Raw genomic sequence first — 10,643 nt, forward strand, 5'->3', positions numbered from 1 at the left:
TTTATGCTGACTACAAAGAAAAACAAAAGTTGTATTAGAAGAAATAACAGAGTTTCGCACAGGTATTTCTTTGTAGGTCAAGAGCCAATTTCCCAGAGGTGAACCTTTTATTTTCCAAGGGGCTGGCAAGAAAAGGTGATTGTCCTCCAACTGCTTTCATGCGGCACGGGGCACTAGATCTTCTAGTGACTGCTCAGTTTGCCAATTCTTACTCCAATCGGACCTACATCTTTGGTCTTTAGAAGCAGCTGGGTTTACAATCTCTTTAGTAAGCCTGCAGAATTTTGTACTGAACTTTTGTGGTCTTTTGTTCTGCTGCCCCTTGTGATATCAGTGCCTCTCCTGTTCCCTTTGTTCTCCTGCCCTCCTTCACTCTCCCAGTATGGATTTCTGATGTAGTTGACACCATACCAGCTTCAGGAATGAACATGTCACTCAGAGCTGCACAAGAATAAAATTCCAGCCTCTTGGCTACAGGGATTCATCTGGGGTTGGGCTAATGAGAATTAGTCCCAATACTGTACTTGTATCTAAACTAGTTAATGTGTGAAGTTCTATTTTCCCATAAGACATGAATCTTGAGTTCTTTGTAGATTCTGGATATTAGCCCTTTGTCAGATGAGTAGATTGCAAAAATTTTCTCCCATTCTGTAGGTTGCCTGTTCACTTGGATGGTAGTTTCTTTTGCTGTGCAGAAGTTCTTTGGTTTAATTAGATCCCATTTGTCTATTTTGGCTTTTGTTGCCATTGCTTTTGGTGCTTTAGACATGAAGTCCTTGCCCATGCCTATGTCCTGAATGGTATTGCCTAGGTTTTCTTCTAGGGTTTTTATGGTTTTAGATGTAACATTTAAGTCTTTAATCCATCTTGAATTAATTTTTGTATAAGGTGTAAGGAAGAGATCCAGTTACAGCTTTCTACACATGGCTAGCCAGTTTTCCCAGCATCATTTGTTAAATAGGGAATCCATTCCTCATTTCTTGTTTATGTCAGGTTTGTCAAAGATCAGATAGTTGTAGATGTGTGATATTATTTCTGAGCACTTTGTTCAATTCCATTGGTCTATATCTCTGTTTTGGTACCAGTATCATGCTGTTTTGGTTACTGTAGACTTGTAGTATACTTTTAAGTCAGGTAGCGTGATGCCTCCAGCTTTGCTCTTTTGACTTAGAATTGACTTGGCAACGTGGGCTCTTTTTTGGTTCCATATGAACTTTAAAGCAGTTTTTTCCAATTCTGTGAAGAAAGTCATTGGTAGCTTGATGGGGAAGGCATTGAATCTATGAATAACCTTGAGCAGTATGGCCATTTTCACGATATTGATTCTTCCTATCCATGAGCATGGAATGTTCTTCCATTTGTTTGTATCCTCTTTTATTTCATTGAGCAGTGATTTGTAGTTCTCCTTGAAGAGGTCCTTCACAAAGAACTCAAACAAATTTACAAGGAAAAAAACAAACAACCCCATCAACAAGTGGGCAAAGGATATGAACAGACACTTCTCAAAAGAAGACATTTATGCAGCCAACAGACACATGAAAAAATGCTCATCATCACTCACCATCAGAGAAATGCAAATCAAAACCACAATGAGATACCATCTCACACCAGTTAGAATGGTGATCATTAAAAAGTTAGGAAACAACAGGTGCTGGAGAGGATGTGGAGAAATAGGAACACTTTTACACTGTTGGTGGGACTGTAAACTAGCTCAACCATTGTGGAAGACAGTGTGGCGATTCCTCAGGGATCTAGAACTAGAAATACCATTTGACCCAGCCTCCCATTACTGGGTATATACCCAAAGGATTATAAATCGTGCTGTTATAAAGACACATGCACACATGTTTATTGCGGCACTATTCACAATAGCAAAGACTTAGAACCAACCCAAATGTCCATCAATGATAGACTGGATTAAGAAAATGTGGCAAATATATACCATGGAATACTATGCAGCCACAAGAAATGATGAGTTCATGTCCTTTGTAGGGACATGGATGCAGCTGGAAACCATCATTCTGAGCAAACTATCGCAAAGCCAAAAAAAGAAACACTGCATGTTCTCACTCACAGGTGGGAATTGAACAATGAGATCACTTGGACACAGGAAGGGGAACATCACACACTGGGACCTGTCATGGGGTGGGGGAAGGGGGGAAGGATAGCATTAGGAGATACATCTAAAGTAAATGACGAGTTAATGGGTGCAGCACACCAACATGACACATGTATACATATGTAACAAACCCACACGTTATGCACATGTACCCTAGAACTTAAAGTATAATAAAAAAATTTTTTTAAAAAGACATAAATATTGAAAGATGCTGCACTGGAGCTAAAAGCTGCCCACCTGCCTCCAAAAAGAGCTGTGAATGAAATCAATAAGGGAGGCAGAATGAGGAGATGAAAAGAGAATTGGTCTTGTTTGCATCATTTTAGCCCCTAGATCAAGGGATGTATGAAGTTAGTTCTAGCTTGACTTTTCGCACTTTCCCAAGCCAATGAACACCTTTTTCCTGCCTAAGTCAACTTGAGTTGGGTTTTCTGTCATTCACAGATCTAAAAGTCTAACTAACATAGATAAGACTTAAAATATATCCTCATGAAGAAAATTCCAGATCACAATCTGTAGTTGACCTGTGGGAAGACAAAAATCCTGCATCATTCACATAGCCCCATCTGTGTCAGTGCCACCCACAAACTCTGAATCTGGCCCTCAGTTTCATTAGTGTCAAGTTGATAGAGGAGGCACACACTTTATTATTTTCAGGTGCAATTGGCACTTGCAAATCTGCCCTCATCTAGTAAAGGTGAGATCTGTCTGGGTCTCACAATTCCAGGGAGTACAAAATCAGGACTTCCCTGGAGACTGCAAGACAATTTAAATCAGGTCATCCAGCTCTCACCTGCTCCTTAGAACAGGTTATAGCTATGAGCGATGTCAGTGCAATTCTAGGACCTAGGCTTGTTTAAGTAAACCTAATAAACTTGTCCCCATGTTTCCTATTCTCCAGCTTGTGGGTTTGATTAGTGTCATAATCAATTTATCAATGGTCTGGATACAAAAAGACTTTCATCTCAAGATTTTCCACCTTCAGCCTCCTCCCTTTTAGGCAGAATCTTAATGAAACACATTGATTAAATAAGCTCCTGAAATAATTCTATTACCTTTTTATGCCAATCAATGAATAGCAGGTCAACTGAAATTTTACTCTATCCACATGGCAAACTACTGGAAGAGGTAACTTTTTTTGTTGTTTGCTTGTTTTTTGAAGGGAACAGGAGCTGGCACTGCCTACATAAACCTTGTTCTTTTCAACCTCTGACAAGGATTCCCGAAGGAAGATCCTGTGGGACACTATCTGTCCTAGCAGGAAAATAAACAAAGGCCCATTCCGCTTTTGAAGTTTATCACTTTTAAAATATTGCTATTATGATGATAAGCCCTTTTGAGATTGACTTTTTTCATGGATATTCTGATAATGTTCAAATCGAAACAAAAACAAAGTCACCTTTGGATTTTTTTTTTTTTCATGTGAAGTGTACTTCGCTGAAAACTGAACATCTTATTAGCATGGAAAGAGGAGACCAACAAAGCAGGCTGGCATTTAGCCCTAAAATCTGTATTCCTGGGCACAGTTCGATGATCTCCATAATGCAGGCTGTCTAAACTTTAGTACGTCATTGGACATGGTCTCAGATATGGTCTTAAGGTACTTCCAGTGTTTCTTCCTCCACTCCTGCTTTCTAGAAAAATGTATATTATGGGCCAGACAGCTGAGAAAATGCTTATTAACTAAGAGATCATGCTTCTGGAGGAAGTTGGTAGAGACAAGATTTCTAATGGATTCTAAGTGGGCTATTCCTAGCCTTTTCTTACCAAGAGGCAAGCAGCAGACTCAAGGTAGTTATCTTACACATTCAACAAATAGTTGTTGGAGATCCACAATGGCACAGGTGTTCCTTAGCCCTTGTCCTCTGGGAAGACCATCCAGAGTTGTGTTATTGACCGAATATTATTTACACTATAAAGACTATTTTGGTCTTGACATAAGAGAAATATGTTTCATCCTATTCCCATACAGCCCAGGTACAATATTTTCATGTAAGGTGCAAATGCCAGGGGCAAAGGATCTGAGTAGACAATTCACAGCAGAAAAAATGAACAACCAAAAAATAAATTTAAATCATCTGAAAAAAATGTTCAGCCTCATGACTAATAAAAAATATCCAACTTTAAATACCTGTAAAATATAACCCAATTTAGTTTTCAGAGAGGAAAGCCTGACTCCTTCCTAATGCCTGTAGAGCTCTTCAGAATCACTTTAACTCTTTCTAAATCTTATTCCACTTTGGGTCCATGAGTTCAGAGCATAAATGGAGCATCTCGCCATTTCACAAGGTGAAATGTCCTTTGGAAACGATGTCACAGACATGGAACATATCTCTTCCTTAATTTCCATATCAAGAACAGACTTTCCAAAGGTTTATGGTGACAGAGAGGTTGACTATTTTTCCCTACTTCCTTTAGAAACTGCTAGCCGCTCTTTTGGAATTCCTCTCCTCAGACTTGCCTGCACCACCACCCTCCCATCTCCTACTCATATCAAAAACTCAAGTTCTCTCCTTTTATCCTGCAGTTTTCTACCCCCTAGTTGGCTCAAGGCATCCTGAGTCACTGGTATTTTCCCCTAAATAATAAATCTCTATTCCGTGTCCCACCTTCAGCACAGAAAAATTGAACTGACAGAAACTTTGAAATTTCCTGCCTTGCTCTTCTATCAATTCCACAAGTTTCTCTGAAAGGAATGGAGTAGTTTAGATATTTGTTTTCTCATTATTTTGAATTATGCTACCTCCTTTAAAAAAGTATAAATTGCTGTAATCATCTTTTGCTTCAAATAACATTTTTTCTCCTTTGTATTAAATTAACTAAGATTTCACAATACTCAGTGCCAGTGAGAGAGTACAGTGAGATAGTCACATTCACACTTTGCTACCAGCAGTGCAAATTGGTAAAAATTCGCTGGAGAACAATACAAAAATAGCATTAAAATCAAGACATTTTAAAGACTATACTTTTAAGACTGGTAATTCAAATTCTAGAAAATTATAATAGAAATAACAATTTACTGGCCAGGCATGATGGCTCACGCCTGTAATCCCAGCACTTTGAGAGGCCAAGGCAGGCAGGTTACTTGAGGTCAGGAGCTCGAGATAAGCCTAGTCAACATGGTGAAACTCCATCTCTACTAAAAATACAAAAATTAGCTGGGCATGGTAGTGGGTGCCTGTAATACCAGCTACTCAGGAGGTTGAGGCAGGAGAATCGCTTGAACCTGGGAGGCAAAGGTTGTAGTGAGCCGAGATCGTGCCAGTGCACTCCAGCCTGGGTGACAGTGCAAGACTTTGTCTCAAATTTACTAATTAAGTTTTACGTGTAAGTTTGTTCCTTGTAGTATTGTTTATAACGAAGAATTAAAAGACCAATAATAAGACAATAATTAAACAAATCATGATCTATTCAATAGGCAGTCATTAGGAAAAAAAATTTTAGGCAAGTGGAAGGCACACAAAAGTGTGTTATTCTTACTACTGAACTTTAAGCTCTCTAAAAGCATGATAAATTGATGACTAATTTATATTTGTATCCCTAAAAGTTCCAGCACAGTGTCTGTGCTATGGTTTAAATGTATCCTCAGAGCTGATGTGTTGAAAACTTAATCTTCATTGCAATATTGTTGAGAGGTGGTATTTCTTCTGTGTGTGTGTGTGTGTGTGTGTGTGTGTGTGTGTGTGTGTGTGTATGTCAGGGTCTCGCTCTGCCACCTAGGCTGGAGTGCAGCGGCACAGTTTTGGGTCACTGTAACCTCTGCCTCCTAGGCTCAGGTGATATCCCACCCTACCCTTCTGAGTAGATTGGACTACAGGCATGTGCCACCACACCTAGCTTTTTTTTTTTTTTTTTAAACAGGGTTTTGCCATGTTGCCCAGGCTGATCTCAAACTCCTGGGCTCAAGCAATTCACCTGTCTTGGCCTCCCAAAGTGCTGGGATTACAGGCATGAGCCACTGACGAGAGATGGGATTTTTAAGAGACAATTAGGTCATGAGGCTCGGCCCTCATGAATGGATTAATGCCGTTATCAAGGAAGTGAGTTAGTTATCTCAGGAGCGGGTTCCTGATTAAAGGATGAGTTTGGCCCTTTCTTCTTTCTCTCTCAAGCTTGCTCTCTTGCCCTTCTGCCCTCCCTCATGGGATGATGCAGCAAGGAGGCCCTTATCAGATATAACACCTCAATCTTGGACTTGCCAGCCTCCAGAAACATTAACCAAATAAATTTATTTTCTTTATAAATTACCCAGTCTCAGGTGTTCTGTTATAGCAGCAGAAAACAAACCAAGACAGCCTGTCATGTGCTAAGTGTGCAATAAATATTTGTTGAATGATGACTGAATGAACAAACTAACAAGTGAATTTTGGCTTTTTGAGAAATGAGTTCCCTTCCTTTTCCTCTAATGCTTTGTGATTCTACATGGGTTCTTCTCTTTCAGAGTATACAATTTAGATGGAAAGACACAATAGACACAGATAATACCAGCAAAGCAAACAAGACTCTTCATAAACAGATACTGAATAATGTTCATACTATGGAGATGTGGAGGGAAAGAAATAAATGTTCTGGTGAGAACTCATAAACTCTTTTCATGGCTTGGATTAACAGACCCAAGTACATTACTAACTACCTTTCAATGTTTATATAGTATTCATGATCAGAGAGTAGCACACTTTTCAAAAATTGTAGTAAACGTCTTCCGCCCACATTCCCATACTCTCTAACAGTTCAGGGAGACTAACAGGTAGATAATCTATGAAGAAGTCAGACTTATGCCCACTAGCCTACACAGACTCTTTTTTCATTTAGCTGTTAGTCTTGAAACTAAGTTTCCTACAAAGCAAAGTCCTCGTAAAATCACCTGGTTAAATATCCTCCAAAATAATACAACCAGAAAGAAAAATTTCCATAGTTAAAGCTGTTGTTATAAGGAGAGACTGAAGTAAAAGATAGATACTGTGGATCTGTATATGTACTATGGCTCATTTGAGAGCCATAAACTATAATGAGATCTAATTATTTCACCTCCCCTCCCTCCAAATCAATTTTTACTTCTTCCTTCATGGCAATATTGTCCCCATTGAGAATGGGTGGTGTGCACTATTCTCATGGTGGGGAAAAATAATTTAAAGTGCAATGTTCTTAATGTGTGGTGCTGGATCAGAAGGATTATCTTTATACATAAGATTCATGGTGTATATAAAAGGCAGTACATTTTTTTCTTAAGCATTTGGTTCCATCAGTTTATTACTCTTTTCCTAATCATGAGTACTTCTTTGGAACTTTTGGGGAGGGAATGAGAAGTAAAATTTAAAAAGAAACAAAACTTTGATAACAGAAAAACAAAAATGATTAAATTAGAGATAAAATCCACCAACTATTCTAGCACTCCTGACATTCCTTTGATAGACTGCTATTGGCAATTCTATACATAGTGGCTTGCATTTCTCTCATGCCCCCCTCCCCGCTTTTGCTCTCAATCATTCATTCTGCATATAACATATACGGCCACATAGCTATATCACTGAGAAAGGATCAATCATTTTTCCCCTATGCTGCTGAGACATACAATATTTATCACAGGTTATAGAAAAGAAGAAAAGAAAATCTAAGAATATTCCCTTCAGCTGTATTTCTGTTATGGAACCAAGAGCATCCCAGTCCTCCTCAGTTTTGCTTAGCTGTCAGCTCAGTCCAGCACAATCTGTAGTGCAACGAGGCTGGTAAACTTAGTACCCACTGGCCATTGCAAAGAAAAACAGCCCTGGTTATTGGTGATCTTCCTCACTATATTAAACACAACTCCCATTAGGCAAACTCCCCTCCATTTCTTCAAACCTCTCAATACCTTGGAAATCAAATATTTATCAACAGAGAACCTCTCTTCTAGCTGTCTGTTGTTTCAGCTCTGACAAAGTTGGCCACTGGCCAGTTCGTAAAGAAACCTGTGAAAGGAAATCGGCCACAAGAAAAAAGAAAACTCTATTTCATTTTTATTTCACAGAAACAAACTGCCAACAAATCTTCCCCTCACCCCTTTTTTTTAACTTACCCTTGTGAAAAAGCTTGCCTGGAATGAGCATGGCTTGGCCACTCACTTAGTCAACAAGTATTTACTGGACATTCATCAGCTGAGTCCATATGACCTTGGATCCTTGCAATTCATATTAAAAAGTCACTAAACTCCTATTGAAGTAGACGTGGTGACTAATAATGCAGCTCATAGAAGTAGCTGCATAGAAGTATGTGCATAATAAGACACTGCAATTTACAAAGGTAAATAGGCACCAGTTTGACTAACAGTGTGCTTAAGAAGAATAGATAGAACTGTTTATGGAAACTTGCTAAAGGAGACAGGCCTAAAACCTGACTTAAAACAGTAGAAGGAATGCATATGGTGAGTGGGTGGAGGGAGGTGACAAAACTACATGAAGGCACAATTGGCACATTTCAAGAAAAGTAATTGCGGCCACAGAATTACTATGTAGATGGACCACATTTAAAATAAGTCAGAACCATTTTCCTTATTGTTCTATAACCAAATACACAGACAGTAGACTAATGTAATACTATCAATGGTTATCTACAAAATATCTTTAATTAACGTCTTTGTCCGTTTGATGCTGCGATAACAAAATATCGCAGACTGGGTAATTTATAAAGAAAGTAAAACTCTCACAGTTCTGGAGGATGGGAAGTCCAATGTCAAGGTGCTGGCATCTGGCCTTCTTGCTGCATCGTCTCATGGCAGAAGGCAGAAGGGCAAGAGAGGGAGAGAGAGCACACAATATAATAGAACTTGCAGCCTCAAGCCCGTTTATAATCAGCATTAATCCATTCATGATGGTGGATTCCTCATGACCTAAACACCTCCCATTAGGCCCCACCTCCCTATCCTGTTGCATTAGGGATTCAGTTTTCAACCTACGCATTTTGGGGACATGGTTAAATCATAGCAATCAATAAAATTAAATATCATGCATAATCTCTCAGCCACTGTAGTGACTAGCTTACTGATTTTCAAAAGAAAATACTCAACACACCAAACACAAATTTGGTTATCCACGACCAAAGTTCATTCTCTAGTTTGTTCTAAATTCTGGTATACGACAGAATCAACAGAATGACAAGTGGCAAGCTTAAAATATATACATGCCCAGGGCCCATCACTGGAGTTTCTGATCCAATGGATCCTAGGGAAGGGCCAGGGCATCAGTATGTTTCAGAAGCCCTATAGGTGATCCTACTTTCCACCATAGTTGCAAACTATGACTCAGCATAATTTCTTATTGCAACCAGGTTCTTACAGTAACTGGTTTCAGCTTATTCCGTAAGTATGCCTACCTATTGTTCTGCAAGCCAATTCTTTAGCTTACCATGCATTTTCCACTTTCAGAACCTAAATTTCCTTTTTGGAAGAAGTAAAAAGTGATCACTCTGCTTCCAGGCCCTCTAGCTAATGATTTCTGCATGCCTGTACTAGTTTCTTCCACATAACACAAACATAAGAACTCCCATGCAGACTAAAGCTGCAACACCACCAGCAAAAACGTAATGGCAATCACATGATCAAGAATTTTAAGTAAACAATGGTGCTGATTTATCTCAGGAGTAGGGGTGCGTGTGCGCGTGGGCAAGGAAAGAAGGTATGTTCTGGTCTCAGCTCTCAAACCCAGTGCCTACACAGTACCAAGCATCTTGCTGGGGCACTGGGTACATAGTGGTAAGCATCACATCACCAACCTTGCTTTCATGTACCTTACAGTGTGGCAGAAAAGGCAGAAAATAAGTAAGAATGCAGCATATTGTGATTCATATGTGAAGTTCCAGGAAGAAAAATCAAGAAAATGCAGTGATAGAAAAAGGACAAATATTTTTCTCAAGAGAGTCAGAGAAGGTCTTTTTAAAGTCATGACATTTAACATTTCAGCTTTCAGCTGAGACCTTAAAGGTAAGATATGGCGGCCATATAAAGAAGGAGGAGGAAAATATTTCTGGCATGCCAGAAAACTCAGGGCTAAAGAGAACTTACCCATCTTAGGCCATCTGTAAAATCATGAAACTGGGCTGCACAGTTTCAAATGATACTTCTTGCTCAAAAATTCTATAAAGAAAATTCTATATTTAGTGACTAAGGAGGTAGATGAAATGGATTAAGCAAAGCATTTTGTCTCAATTTGATAGACACACTAAAGTTAGAGATGAGAAAGATCTGTTTGTCTAATTCCAATTCTACTGATTGGTTTAATGACCCAGAAATAAGGTTACTCACCTCTTCATATTAGTATAATCATGAACTTCTACTCACAGATGATCAATATGGCATTTCTTGAAAACATCACTTTAAAAGGGAAAGCTTAATGGACAAAAATACATAAATGTATAATGTAAAAAGAAGACAGGAATGAATTATTCTCATTAGTCAAGAAGACAGAATAAGAACTAATGGCTTTTAAGCTGTAGTAGGGAAAACTTGGGTTAAACAGAGCAGCACCTCACTAATTCTCACTTCAATAATTGC

The sequence above is a fragment of the Macaca nemestrina genome, chromosome 10 (assembly GCF_043159975.1).
Source record: "Macaca nemestrina isolate mMacNem1 chromosome 10, mMacNem.hap1, whole genome shotgun sequence".
NCBI lineage: Eukaryota > Metazoa > Chordata > Mammalia > Primates > Cercopithecidae > Macaca > Macaca nemestrina.